Source organism: Colobus angolensis, unplaced genomic scaffold (assembly GCF_000951035.1).
Source record: "Colobus angolensis palliatus isolate OR3802 unplaced genomic scaffold, Cang.pa_1.0 Scaffold400, whole genome shotgun sequence".
NCBI lineage: Eukaryota > Metazoa > Chordata > Mammalia > Primates > Cercopithecidae > Colobus > Colobus angolensis.
The window spans coordinates 645,141-660,700 of record NW_012117378.1 but is presented as its reverse complement, the minus strand read 5'-3'; the positions used below and the strand labels follow the sequence as shown (position 1 = coordinate 660,700).

The 15,560-nt window shown below is 39.9% G+C and overlaps 1 protein-coding gene and 1 pseudogene across 4 annotated transcripts in view; one reads left to right on the top strand and one right to left on the bottom strand.

The window, feature by feature from the left end:
• Positions 1-15,560, bottom strand: part of SCOC (short coiled-coil protein) — a 123,945-nt gene that overhangs the window by 18,588 nt on the left and 89,797 nt on the right. The window lies entirely within an intron of this gene.
• LOC105521591 lies at positions 1,957-2,986 on the top strand (annotated as a pseudogene).

The following is a 15,560-nucleotide window of genomic DNA, read 5'->3' as shown; positions in this document are numbered from 1 at the left end:
TACAGATAAAAGATTAAATATCTCTATAGGTAGCTACTACCCTATCTCATGTAAAGTGCTGATTTGCTGCGCACAAGATGAATACGTCATTCACCATTCCCCTACCTGCGCCTTTTCTCCTGCAACATGTAGATTACTATACCCTCGCTCTTCCCTCTCCAGCCCACTTTTCCCCTTTAAATACTGAAGCTCTCAAAGTCGTCCTTGGATAAAGGAACAGACCACAGCCTGTTTCTCTGATTCTGTGTTATTTTCTTCCACGTATGTCCTTAACCTTGGCAAAATCAACTTCTAAATTGATTGAGACCTATCTCAGATACTTTTTGGTTTACAGTCCTTATTTTTCTCTAGATAATATTTTCAAATTAGCATTTCCCCCAGAATTGGTATTTATACCTCTGGTTGTACAAGATGAATTTTTAAAAATAGTTACATATTTATTTTATTATAATAAATATGAATAATACAACTAATTCTCAATTCACAGATGTTAACATGTTGCTTAGAATAAAGCTAGGTTCAAAACTGATTTTAATTAAATGGTTAATTTAATGTGGCAAAAATCATGATGTTGGTATGCAAATGACTGGTTCAGAAGACTCTGATCTGCCAACAATGTGACAATCATTGGTCTGAAGAAGAAGATACCTGGCTCAGCCTAGATTCAATTCATTCCATTCTTTACTAATTTAAAAGTTTAGTTTTGTGTCTATCATGAGCTAGATATTATGCAGCATTCAAATATTTGAAATTAACCATCAGACTGCGGGGAGTTAGTCACTTTCCTGTCCACCCCTGTTTCCTCAAGTGAGGGCTTGGAAGAGAGTTCATTTAGCTTCTTAACATGGTGTAAAATAACATTAAGAACTTTATCAAACAACACTACCAGTGAGTTAGAGTGAATGTTTCCCCATATTTAAGAGTCAATCTTTGCTGGTAAGATTGTGTCTGACCATCCAGCTTTTGGCACTCTGCCTGTCACAGGTTCTCAAAGCATATTTCCTGAGTGAGTTGTCATTGAGCCACCTCATTCCAGCTTTTGTGATTTTGTGATTCTGTGATTCTTTAAACATGAATCTATATTTTCAGTCATGTCAGCTGGGTACATGTCCACTAATATTTTATAAAAATAATCTGGCTTTAGGCTGGGCATGGTGGCTCACGCCTGTAATCTTTGGGAGTCCAAGTCGGGTGGATCATGAGGTCAGGAGATCAAGACCATTCTGGCCAACATGGTGAAACCCTGTCTCTACTAAAAATACAAAAATTTGCAAGGCATGGCAGCGCGCACCTGTAGTCCCAGCTACTTGGGAGGCTGAGGCAGGAGAACTGCTTGAACCCAGTAGGCAGAGGCTGCAGTTAGCCAAGATCACGCCGCTGTACTCCAGCCTCGGCGACACAGCAAGACTCCATCTCAAAAAAAAAAGAAAAAAAAATCTGGCTTTAAATTCAACATTAATCATATGTGTCTGGAATGATAAAGGAGATTCTGTTTTTAACAAGCATAAAGTAATTCTCTGAAGAGCATAGAAGTCAGGGTTACAGTGATAACTAATATTTTTATTTAGTTAGTTAGTTATGAGAAAGGGTCTTACTCTGTCACCCAGGCTGGTGTGCAGGGTCTTGCTCTGTCACCCAGGCTGGAGTGCAGTGGTGCGATCTCAGCTCACTGCAACCTGCACCCCCCGGATTCAAGTGATTCTCCTCCTCAGCCTCCCGAGCAGCTGGAATTACAGGTGCCTGCCACAACACCCAGGTAATTTTTGTATTTTTAGTAGAGATGAGGTTTCACTATGTTGGTCAGGCTGGTCTCGAACTCCTGACCTCAAGCAATCCACCCACCTGGGCCTCCCAAAGTGCTGGGATTACATGCGTGAGCCACCACACCTGGTCGATAACTAATATGTTATAAAAGAATGTACCTGGCCTTCTTCCTTCTTGCCAAACGCCACCAACATGGTGTTCAGGCGCTTCGTGGAGGTTGGCCATGTGCGCTACATCTCTGGACCTCGTGCGGGAAAATTGGTCGCAACTGTAGATGTTATTGATCAGAACAGGGCTTTGGTTGATGCACCTTGCATTCAAGTGAGGAGACAGACCATGCCTTTCTTTTTTTTCTTTTTTTTTTTTTTTGAGACGGACAGTGGTGCGATCTCGGCTCACTGCAAGCTCTGCCTCCTGGGTTCACGCCATTCTCCAGCCTCAGCCTCCCAAGTAGCTGGAACTACAGGCGCCCACCACCATGCCCAACTAATTATTATTTTTTTTCTTTTTTTGGTATTTTTCGTAGAGTCAGGGTTTCACCATGTTAGCCAGGATGGTCTCGATTTCCTGACCTCATGATCTGCCCTCCTCAGCCTCCCAAAGTGCTGGGATTACAGGCGTGAGCCACCGTGCCCAGCCAGACCATGCCTCTCAAGTGCATGCAGCTCACTGATTTCAACCTCAGGTTTCCACACAGTGCCCACCAGAAGTATGTCCGACAAGCCTGGCAGAAAGCAAACATTAATACAAAATGGACAGTCACACGATGGGGCCAAGAAGATTGAAGCCAGAGAAAGGAAAGCCAAGATGACAGATTATGATCATTTTAAAGTTGTAAAGGCAATGAGGAACAGAATAATCAAGAATGAAGTTAAGACGCTTCAAAAGGCAACTCTCCGAAAGCTTCTCCCAAAAAAGCACCTGCTGCGAAGGGTGCTACTGCTGCTGCAGCTGCTGCTAAAGTTCTAGCAAAAAGATGACCACTGCGGGCAAGAAGGCTCCAGCTCAGAAGTTTCCTGCCCAAAAAGCCACAGGCCAGAAGGCAGCGCTGCCTCCAAAAGCTCGGAAGGGTCAGAAAGCTCCAGCCCAGAAAGCACCTGCTCCAAAAGCATTTAGCAAGAAAGAGACGATTAGAAAAGTAATGAAAGTTCTGTTTGGAAGAAAAGAAAGAAAGAGAGAGAGAGAGATAGAAAAGAAAGAAAGAAAGGCACCTGAGTTATAAGCAAGGCTCTAAAATGCTAGAGTGCTTATGGATTTTTAAAATTGCATTATACAAACATGATCCTTATAGTTTTGTTTCCCTGGTAACCATTTATGGTAAAAATAATCAACTTGATAGAGTTCCTCTGTCAGCTTTTGTCAAGATCTGGGATGTTATCCTACAGCTGACCCTTGAATAATGTGGGGCTTAGGAGGTGCCAATACCCTGTGCAATGGAAAATCCATGTATAACTTTTGACTTCCCCAAAGTGTAATTGCTAATAACCTATGTTGACTGGAAACATTACCAATAATATAAACAGTTAGCACATATTTTGTATTTGTATTGTATTCTTACAACAAAGTAAGCTAGAGAAAAGCAAATGTTATTAAGAAAGTAATAAGGAAGAGAAAATATATTTACTTTTCATTAAGTGGAACTGGGTCATCATAAAAATCTTCATCTTGTTCATCTTCACATTGAACAGGTTGAGGAAAAGGAGGAAGAGAAGGGGTTGATCTTCCTGACACAGGGGCAACAGAGACAGAAGAGATGGAGGAGGGAAAGGGAGGAAGGAGAGTCAGGACACTCAGTGAAACTTTATGAAAATACATTGTAATTTCTGTCTGACTTTTTGCTTCTTTTCATTTCTCTTAGAATGTTTCTATATGGTAACACCTTTCTTTCACTGCTTTAGTTTCAGCGCCTGTGTCAAAGAAGTTTCAGTGCCTGCATCATAGAAGGGTCCATGTCATTCTTTTTGTCCAAGAAGTCAAAAGCAGTCTTGAATAATTGGAACCCCTCTGCCAGATTGTCTAACGTCAATTTGTTTTCTGGCACTGCCTTTTCTATGTCTTCTTTCTCATCAAGTGGCACTGGTTTGGAAGCACCAATCTCCACCACGTCTTCTTCTGTTTATTCCTCTGGTGTGGTGTCTATTAACTGTTACATTTCTCCAAGATCCAGATCTTGAAACCCTTCACTTTTCACTTTTTTTTTTTTTTTTTGCCATATCCATAATATCTTTCATGATTTCTTTGATTGGCTCTGTGGTAAATCCTGTGAAGTCATGCACAATATCTGGATAGTTTTCTCCAGCATGAATTTATTATTTCAATCTTGATGACCTCCACACCTTTCTTTTTATAACAATGATGACATCTTCAATGGTGTTATCATTCCAGACTGTCATGATACTCTATCAGAGTTATCTTCCATGGCATTGACAATCCTTTCCATTGAGTACCTTGTGTAATAAGGCTTAAAGGTTCTTAGGAGCCAAGGATCTAGAAGCTGAATTAAAGACATTGTTTTTGGGGGAAAGTAGACCACATTGACAGCTTCAGTGTTGAATTCATGGGGTTCTGGGTGGCCAGAGGCACTGTCCAGTATCAGAAAAAAATTTAAAGTTAGTCCTTATGGGCAAGGTAATTCCTGACTTCAGGAACAAAGCACTGATGGAACCAATCAAGAAAAAGTGTTCTCATTGTCTGGGCCTTCTTGTTGTACAACTATAAGACTGGCAGCTGATGTTTTTCTTTTCCCTTCAAGGCTCAGGGATGAGCAGCTTTATAGATAAGGGCAGTCCTGATCATAACCCCCCCTGCATTTGCACAAAACAGTAGAGGTAGCCTATCCCCTCCTGCCTTAAATCCTGGTGCTAACTTCTCTTCCTTACAAAGAAATGTCCTTTGTGGATTCTTTTTTCCAGAATAGGGCACTTTGATCTGCATTAGAAACCTGTTCAGGCAGATATGCTGTCTCCTCAATGATTTTCTTAATGGCATCTGTGAACTTGTCTACTCTCTCTTGGTTGGCAGAAGGTTCTTCTTTCATTATCTTGACATTTTTAAAGCCAAACCTCTTCCTAAAATTATTAAACTATCCTTTGCCAGCATTAAATTCTTCAGGTTTATATCCTTTGCCTTCCTTTTGCTCTAAGTTGTCATATAATGACTTTGCTTTTCCTCAAACCACATCACAGTTTATAGGTATGCCTTTCTTGTAGGAATCCTACATTCCCACAGAAAAACTGCATTTGCAATACTAGACAAAAAGGCATTTTGCAAAAAGTGTAAGTTTTCATGCTTGCCGGTGTAGCTGCAGTGATAGCTTCATGAATTTCCTTTTCTTTTTTTACAGTCGTTCTTAAGCTGAATTCATTTATCTTGAAATGATGGGCAACCACAGCTGCAGACTTCAATCTACAATACATATCAAGCAATTCAACTTTTCCTTGTAATATCATGAATGTTCTCTGCTTCTTGGGAGCACTTCCAGCATTCATAGTGGCACTTTGTATGGGTGCCATGGTGTTATTCAAGGTTTACAGTATTGCACTAAACACAATGAAAAGCACTAGAGAACCAAAAAAGATTACTTTTTACTGCAATAGGCAATTTACCAGAGAGATGAACTGCTCACACAGAGATGATTAGTGTCCCATGGCATTTTAAGTGGATACTCACAGCACTTAAGCTCACAGCGATAGCAACAGGAAGTGACTGTGAAATTATTACAATAGTACAGTAGGTACTATAGTTAATTTTATGCACTTATGATTTAATACAGCATCGGTACATTTGTTTACATTTCTCTCAATGGCAAATGGTGCCATGTGTGGTCTGTAAGCATGTGCATAAGTTTTGATAAATTTTAACTTTTTATAATAGATTTGTGCTATTTTATGGTAATAAATAATAACACAGACTAGTATCTACATATGTTTATGCATTTGTGACACACCTAATCTTTTAATATATTTCTAAGCTATGAAGTTTGTGAATTTCTCCAAATTGTCACAATCTCCAAAATTTTTTCCATTATATTTACTGAAAAAAATGCATGCGAGTGGACTCATGCTGTTCAAACCCATGTTGTTCAAAAGTCAACTGCACTTGCAAGCTAACGATTGCCTGTTTCATGAATGCTGGTGGAAGACATGAGATGTCTGGGTCAGAGTTCAAGGACTCTCTTCCTCCCAGCTCATCATGAGCTTCGTGCTGATTTGTTGCTGTTACCTATGTCTCCCAAGTCCCACAGGGATGAGGCAGAGGGCCCCTGTAGATGCCTGCACATGCAGTGGGTTATGATATAGGAGAGGAACGTTGAGTTTGGGGAATCTTTGGCTTTTATGGCAAGTGTAAGCAAGCTTGTTCTTTAACCAGAGAGGCATTACCTCATCGCTTAAAGTTGCTCTCTGCAAACATACCTGAGTAAAGCCTGGGTCGGGGCCTGTATTCTTGGCATACCAGCAAGAATATGCAATGACACTCAGGGCCCATCCCAATGTGCTTCTCCCAAAAACCTCTAAGTTGAATGATCTTTAGTTCTGTGTCAAACTCCTGTTTTTCTTCCTCCTTCCTTATACAGTATCCTAAGGGAAATACTACAAAATGTCTCAGAAAGTGTTGGTTGGATATCTAAAGTTTAAAAAGGAAGCATCCACACCAGCTGGAGATTAAAGAAGCATCAGTAGAAGTCAGTGACCATTAACAGAAATATTTTTAAAATAAGTTGAGTAGTATTTTTGTCGCTCTCTCCCTAACCTTTCTTTTCCACTATTTGACCAAACTCTGCAACAATAAGAAGTAACAGCCAGACACAGTGGCTCACGCCTGTAATCCCAACACTTTGGGTGGCTGAGGTGAGCAGATCACTTGAGGTCAGGAGTTCCAGACCAACTTGGCCAATATAGTGAAACCCTGTCTCCACTAAAAATACAAAAATTAGCCAGGCGTGGTGGCTCAGCCTGTAGTCCCAGCTACTTGGGAGGCTGAGGCAAGAGAATCGCTTGAACCCAGGAGGTGGAGGTTGCAGTGAGCCAAGATCACACTACTGCACTCCAGCCTGGACAACAGAGCGAGACTCTGTCATAAAAGAAAGGGAAGAAGAAGAAGAAGAAGAAGGAGAAGGAGAAGGGGAAGGGGAAGGGGAAGGGGAAGAGGAAGAAGGAGGAGGAGGAGGAAGGAGGAGGAGGAGGAGGAGGAAGAAGAAACAAGCCTGTCTTCAGCCTGTTTTTAGTTTGTTTTAAAACAATTGCTTGAAATTAATAATTGCCAGTATTCTTAGTAACATTCATCGCAGTGAAGCAAATCATGCCCAGTGTAAAGCAAAGATATGGCCAGGCTCTCTTTTTCCTTCTCCAGTGAAGGCAGAAAGCTAAAGAAAGCCTTGCTACTAAGGGATACGGGCTGTGGCTGTGTCCTGCTCAGAATCAATCTCAGTGTCTGCTCTAAAGGCTGATGACAACTAGTTTAAATCAAATTCAAGTCCCCTTTAGCCTTAGAAGAAATAGCTCCTCAAGTTATGGAAAGATCCCAGAATTCCTTGCAACTCATTCTTTATTATAGAATTGTGAGTTCTGGAGTTTGCAGATTTTCTTTTTGTACTACATGAAGCACATTATAAGAAAGTATCCTGTAGCTTTCATTTCGGGGGAAAATAGATATAGTCCTCAGAGATAGTCTGAATCCATTCTTGTCACTCACAGAAATTTCTTCACAGGAGATCTCCATGACTCTTTATGTTTCAAGGTATTAATTTCACTTGGAGCATTGTTTCTCCCACCCAAAGAATTTTATGTTAAAATACACTATTTTATTTATTTATTTATTTAGAGACAGGATCTCACTTTGTCACCCAGGCTGGAGTGCAGCGGCACAATCATGACTCACTGCAGCCTCAACCTCCTGGGCTCAAGTGATTCTCTTGCCTCAGCCTCTCAAGTAGCTGGGACTATAGGCACAGAACCATGCCTGGCTAATCTTATTTCTTGTAGAGATGACCACTTATTTCTTTAAGTGGTCACTATATTGCCCAGGCTGATCTCAAACTCCTGGGCTCAAGCGATCCTCCCACCTTGGCCTTCCAAAATGTTGAGATCACAAGTGTGAGCCACTGTGCTGGCCTAAAATACATTTTAATAGAGTTTTTCCTAACAAGCACCATTGGCCGCAACTGAACTCAGCATTTTAAGGTTTTTACGTGACGATCAGTTCTAGATTTGATGTAAAAGACCCAACGTGTACTCTTAGCATCACTTTACAAAAAACAACAACAACAACAACGACAACAAAACCCACCGCCATGCTGCAAGGGATCATTGGCAGAAATGGTGATTACAGTGCTTATCCTACAGGTCTGTCGACAAGATAAAATAAGAAAATCTGAGAGAAGTTGCCTGGCAGGGTGTCAGTACTCTTGGCATACCAGCAAAAATATGAAGTGAAACTCAGGGCCCATCCCAACCTGCTTCTCCCAAAAACCTCTAAATGGAATAATCTTTAGTTCTGTGTCAAATTCCGATTTATCTTCCTCCTTCTTTATACAGTATCTTAAAGGAAATATTACAGAATGTCACAGAAGATGTTGGTTGGATATCTAAAGTTCAAAAAGAAAGAGAACCACATGAGCTGGAGATTCAAGAAGCATCAGTAGAAGTCAATGGCCATTAATAAAAACATTTTTTATTAAAATATTGAATCTGAATAGAAACCTCCTGTATTTCATTTCTTAAATTCCTTGAGGGTAGCAGCTGCATCTTCTGCATCAATGTAGCCCCTGCCAAGCACAGTGCCTGAAGGCAGGTCCACAGACATTGGCTGAATAAACGAGTGCTCTGCTCCCAGTCCGTACTTTCTCTGTGTCATAAAAAAGCTGACATGTCTGTGCCGCATTTGAGGATGACACTGGATTTCCACAGTGCCTTTTCACCTCAGAGCTCATATTACTTCCTATCAAGTTATTTCCCTGCCCCTCATCCCATCCCAGTGAGAAAGCAGAAAATCCTAGTTCCTTACTGTTCCGGTGGTGGCTCTTCACGCTTACAGAACATTAGGCACACCTGGAACATCACCTAGAGGGACACTGACGTCACCTCATCATAACATACGTCTCTGACAACTGTCAGGAGATATTCCAAGTAAACAAAAAGACACTGTGAATGCCACTTAGGGGTTCTACACAGGGAACTATTAGTGATAAAACCTATTTATTCTCTTTGAGATGGTATACTGGTGACCTCTAGTGGCAAAATTGGTTCAAAATCTGCTTCTATTTCCCACAAAATTTACTTCTTTATTAATTCATACTTTAATTTTATCCTTTATTTAGTAACATTCTCTACTTGTGGAATGTTCTTAATTATGCACAATGATTTGTGTCTGTTCATATCCAAGTAGTACAATTTTGGCATTTCACAGAATCACAGAACTTTTGAGCTGAAAGAGTTCTCAAGGGATCTATCAGTCTCATTTCATTACACGTGGAAAATGAGATCCAGAGGAGTCAAGTGGCTTGCCTGAAGCCTCACCACAGTGGGGCGACAAAAAGTCTTCTGACTCTAGCACACTGCCTGCCAGGTAGTAGGAGCCAAGCAACTAAAGAGAAAATGGGATCTTGTTTAGAGTTCCATGCGGAGGAAAAGTATGGACGCTGTCCTATCCCTCACTATTGTATCCTGGGTGTGTGAGAAGCCTTTAGTTCACAGGTCTTCAGAGAGAGTACAAAGCATCTGAAGGACCATCCCTGAGGAGCCTCACCCATATCTGCATAGGTGTCTAGATCCCATGTCTCCAGCCTGAGTCTGAAGTCATATTGGATGAGACTTCTGGGGCGTCTTGAGAGAGTAAATGTATTTTGAGTTTGGAAGGATGTAAATAATCTGCGTCCAGAGGACCAGCTGTGGTGATTTTTTAAGTGGTCACAAATCCTTGACATGCCCTCCTAGACATCCTCTCCTACGTTCCTTCCCCTTGAAGCTGAACAGGCTTGGGACTGCTTCCACCCAGAGAGTGTAATGGAAGTGACGCTGTGTGACTTCTAAGGATCAGTCATAAAGAGGACACACAACCTTCCTTGTTGGTCTTAGAACACTTGCTCTAGGGAAAACTAGCCACCAAGAAGAAATACAATCCCCCACCAAACCACTGTACTGGAGAGACCATATGTAGGTGCTTGAAATGATAGCTCCAGCTCAGCTCCCAGCCAGCAGCCAGCTTCCACCGTGGCTGAGTGAGCCACCTTAGATACACAGCCTGTCTTAACTTCAGATGACCGCAGCCCCCACCTACATCTGACTGCAGCTGCAGGAGAGACCCTTAAGGGAGAACTGCTCAGTTAAGTCCTTCCTGAATCACTGAGCTGCAAAATAGGAAAATAAAATGGTGTCACTCAACAACACTAACTTGTGGGGTAAATTGTTACACAGCAATAACGTACAGAACAAATAGTTTCTTAAAGACATTTCTCTCATTCTGTAACAAACACTGGATGAAAATGCAAAATAACATACACATATTAAATACTGGCGGAATTGCAGTTAATCTGTTCAACTTTCATAAATCAGAGTTCTTGGTCCAAATGAATAGGTATTCTAGGTGACAGAAATGTAAGTTCTTCCTCTTTCTTGAAATGGTGATTCCATTTAATAGAATGGTGATTAAAATGGAATGGTGATTCTATTTTAAGAAAGCTAAGTAAATTTTATGAAGTTTTCCAAAGGGAATTTTCTATTTCAGAATCCTAGCCTTTCTCGACCAGGTTTCCCCAAGTGAACCACAGACCACAGAAAAGGATGTGAGTGACCACTTTCTGAATTCTCCCAAGGGTGTTTTATAACTAGTACCTTTCTAGATGCAAGGAAATAATTTAATTCATTGCATACAATGAACACTTTGGAAGGCTTAGTTCCCTCTCAGAACCCAGGCTGAGAAGGCTGGGAGGCACTATAGGCTAACTCAGCCATGCAGTAGCGTTGTCAACTGGAAACTGAAGTTTAGAGAGGTTAAATAATTTGCACAATGTTACCACACCAAACCTGAACCAGGGTTTGATTGCAGGGACTTCAACTCTAGAGCTTGGAAACTTAGTCATTACTCAGTGTTCCTAAGAAAAATACTGCATAAATGGGTAATAAACAAGGGAAATATTTGCCTTAGCAGCAATGTTGGTATGTGAACAGGTAATGGATTTAGCAGCAATGATTGTAACTATCTGGTAATGCAAACTACAAGTGCGTAAACTCAAAATTATCTGAGCCAAAGACTTCTTTTTCCTTTTACTTAAAATAATAAAGCTAAAACTTTTTTAAAAAGTATTCAACTCAGATTAGTGAGGTGTTGCTTTATCCCCAAACCTGTAGGCCATCAATACAATAGGGAGTGTGAATCAGGGGAAGGACAGAGGAGCAGAGTTCAAAGGTCAGGCCCCTCTGAGACCAGAGCAAGAAACCAAAGGGATTAGGAGTGCATAGGTGAGAGAGAGAGAAAGGAAGGGAGGGAAGACAGAACACAGCAATGGAAAGAAGACACACGCCATAGAGAGCACTCAAGAGAGGATCAGAGGCAAGATTACAACAAAGGACACAGTGGATAAAACGTTTGTTGAGGGAATGAGGAAAAGGGGAGAAAAAGAGAAGGTATGGGGTATAACAAATTAAAGATGCTACTATTCGTCATTCTTTATTAGAATGATGAAAATAATACCAACTACGATGGATTAGGAAAAGTAGTATAGTGAGATGGCAAAGGCAGCTCTGATCTGTGTCACCATTTTGTCAAAGTGGCATATCTGATATGTAGAATTTAAAGTCATAATCCTAATTTGAGTCCCGGCTTTGAGATCCACTTGAAAATATCAATGTTTGGTTTATAAACACCTTATCTCCTTAGAGAAATTAAGGTTAACAACTTCAGGAGCCCAGCCACATTGCAATAGGAACATGCATTGTCTACACCCACTTTCATCCAGTGGAATTCACTGCAGGAGGTGCCAGCCTGAGAGTCAAATCAGATGCACTGAACTGACAGCTGGGTACGTAATGGGTGAATGGATAAAGGAATATTCCACTTTTCCTCGTTGATTGCCCTTCCCTATCTCTACTGGTGAAAAATTTGAAGACAAATTTACTGGAGAAGAAATAAAGTGAATATAAGTATAAATTTGAATAATTCAAGGCAGTAGGAATAGAATCTCTGTATACCTGATTTCCATATATAAAAGATTTTAAGGCTGGGTGCGGTGGCTTACACCCATAATCTCAGAACTTTTGGAGGCTGAAGCAGGCAGACCACTTGTGGTCAGGATTTTGACACCAGCCTGACCAACATGGTGAAATCCTGTCTCTACTAAAAAAAAAAAAAAAATACAAAAATTAGCCAGGTGTGGAGGCGGGCTCCTGTAGTCCCAGCTACTCCAGAGGCTGAGGCAGGAAAATTGCTTGAACCTGGGAGGGGAAAGTTGCAGTGAGCTGACATTGCACCACTGTACTCCAGCTTGGGCAACAGAGTGAGACCCTGTCTCTAAATAAATAAATAAATAAAAGATACTAAGGTACTATGTATCTCTTCCCTTTTTCATTTTCTAAGGATATACTGAGGATTATAACTCACTTAATAAATTGAGAAAACGTAAATCTATTCTGATATAAATAAATAGTTTGATGTGAAATGAAATATTTATATAGTCTCAAAATATCTCCCTCTAAAATACTTGCTAATTACTGAAGGAAAAGTGAGTCAGACACCACCCGTAATCAAGAGCTCAAAGTAAACCTCACTGGTAAAGGGAAAATAGAAATTATATACCACCTGACAGTATGCCATGAGAAGAATACAGTATCATTCTGTTGTATTCTCGCTAAACTTATTGATCATGAGGAAACATCAGAAAACACAAACTGAGAACCATTTTACACAATGACTGCGCTACAATCTTTTAAAGTTATGAAAGTCAAGTAAAGATGGAGGAAGTGTTCCAGATTGAAGGAGATGAAAGTGATGTGACAGCTACATGCAACATATGATTTTAAACTGATACTTTTTGTAAAGGATATTATCAAGACAACTGGTGAAGCTTCAGTGGGCTTTGAAGATTGGGTAAGAGTGATGTAGGGATGCCCTTTTCCTGATGTTATTGGTTGTATTGTGGTTACGAAGGAGAAAGTCTTTGTAAGAAATACACACTAATGTATCTAGGAGTGGTAGAGCATTGGCAACTTTCAAATAACTTAGGAACAAAACAGAATCTTCTTTAGGTTACTTGAAAATTTTCTATAGTCTGAGATTATTTCAAAATAAGGGATAAAATGCAAAAGACATGACTGTGCTGAAGGGTGGCATTTACAATTTGTGCCATGTCTCCTTTACTCTCCGCCCTCCATGCATGCCTTGAATATCCTGTAGCTAAATTTGCCACTTTCTACATTTTATTTTTCCTAAACAACTTTTCACATGCATCACCATAGTAGTGTTGTGATAGATGTCCATACTCCAACCACTTATATTTTCACATGCTTCTGTGAAAATATTATCACCCATGTTAGGATTAATACCTTAGTTCTATATATTAGAAAAACTCTAGTATTAATCTCATTTTTTATGAAAAACATTGCATAAATATAACATGAAAATCCAATAACCTATAATCCCTTCACACTAATATATACATTTTTCCAAGTTCCTTTCCCATTCTAGTCCATATATATAAATTACTTTTGCATGGTTGTAATCACAACATAGATACAATTTTATATTCTATCTTTCATGTCGGAGCATATTCCAATATCGGTAGAGAGCCTCTGGGCTCTTCTTGCCCTCTGATTCTATGATTACATTTTTGAAACAATGACCTCATAACATAACTAGAGGACCATATTTCATTATTCAATACCTGCAATGAAGGCACCTTATTGCTTCTACCTAGTCAGTACAATGCAGAAATGCTATCTATCTAGTAATTTCAATTCTGATGCATTGTCATTTGACAGAGGCTTTGAAGTCACCTAGACCTGGGCTTGAATCCCAGCTCTGCATTGTTCAAGGTACTAAACCTTTCTGAGCCCAGTTTTCAATCTGAAAAACAGGGAAAATATCAATAGCATGATATTTGTGTGGATTGAGATAATGCATATAAATTTTTCAGTACAGTGCCTGGCATATAATAAGCTTTTAATGAATGCTTATTATCATTATTCACCTAAGAGACTGTATTAGTCAGGGTATCATTGTTCTAAATCATTGTTTTTTGTACATATATATGATGTATAAGCTGGGAGGCTGGGCCAGTCTCACCTTCTTACATTTTTCTGCCTGCTTTATATTCCCTGGCAGCTGATTAGATTGTGACCACCAGATTAAGGGTGAGTCTGCTTTCCCAGTCCACTGACTCAAATGTTTATCTCCTTTCCAACACCCTCACAGACACACCCAGGATCACTACTTAGCCTCCTTCAGTCCAATCAAGTTGACACTCAGTATTAACCATCACAGAGACACATGACTAGTTAGTAAAGTGTGGGGTTACTCCAAACATTTGAGACTCTTAGTTTTATTTGTGATAAGTGATGACGGGTTGCTTTTTAGATAGAAATAAGTATCCAAATAGTTAACTAGGATTTCCAAAGAAACCAACTGATTTTCTAATTGTCACCAAAATTGAGAATCTACAGGAAAACTAGAATGACATTTGATTAATCATTCTTTCCGACTCCTGCATCAATCTGCCTCCCTCAAAAAGGTTTAAAAAAAAAAAAACCCTTAAGGGTGTAATCATTGGAACATGCAGTTTGCTTTTTAAAAATAATCAATTAGTTATGAATTTGTCTAATTCCTTTCACAGTCAAATGATTACACGTTACAGAAAAAGCATAAATGTCCCAAACTACAAAATGGACAAATAGAAGAGTTACTGTTTGTGTTGGTAAAAAATATCCTGAAAAAAAAAAAACGGTTCTTTGAGAAATTCCTTGAAATACAGGCTCTCCCAGGGCAACTGTATGCTTGACAATCACTAAATATTTCACAGAGAGACACTGGCTGAGAAATGTAGCATTTAGGGGTCAACAGTCACTGCAAACTAAAGAGTCTCTCAAATTATAACATTTTATTACAGAAATTCCATTTTTACAGTATGGTAAAGGGCTCAAAGCAGAAAGGACAGGAATCCACTGTGTCAGTTGAGAAACACTGTACCAGCACAAAGCTCAAGTCATTTAAAATTCCAAAGTAAAAAAGAATCATAAGAAACATTGTTAAAAAAAAATCTTCTAAACATTTTTATAAAGGAAGCTAACCTGGTAACCACAAATGAAGATGAAAGTAAAATATTCACATGGAGGAACAAATAATAGTAGAGCCTTTTGTCTGGTAAGAAAAGGTAGTAAAGATTTTCAAGAGGGATAAGAAAAGAAGAATGTGTTTTAAAATACAAGCTTTTCAAACAACTTTTACTAACGTCACACTACCAGCAATGAAAACCACGCATGTGCACAGTCAAGCGCTCTGAGCCAAAGTCATTAAGCTGACAATGAAACATGTGTGTGGAGAAAGAAGGGAACAATGATTAAATGGGGAAGAAAGTGAGTAAGGGCTGAAAAGAGCCTGCTGTTGACTGTGTGCATCCTAAGAAAGCTGGTGGAGGGAAGACCCAGGTCACTGTAACAGAAAGGCAGCAAGAGAGGCTCACTGTTCTTCTAGACCATTCATGTGAGCTACCACTGAGTCTTTTATGTTCCCACTGTTGAGGACTGAAAATGAATACTAGGCTGGGCATGGTGGCTTACACCTGTAATCCCAGCACTTTTGGGAGGCTGAGG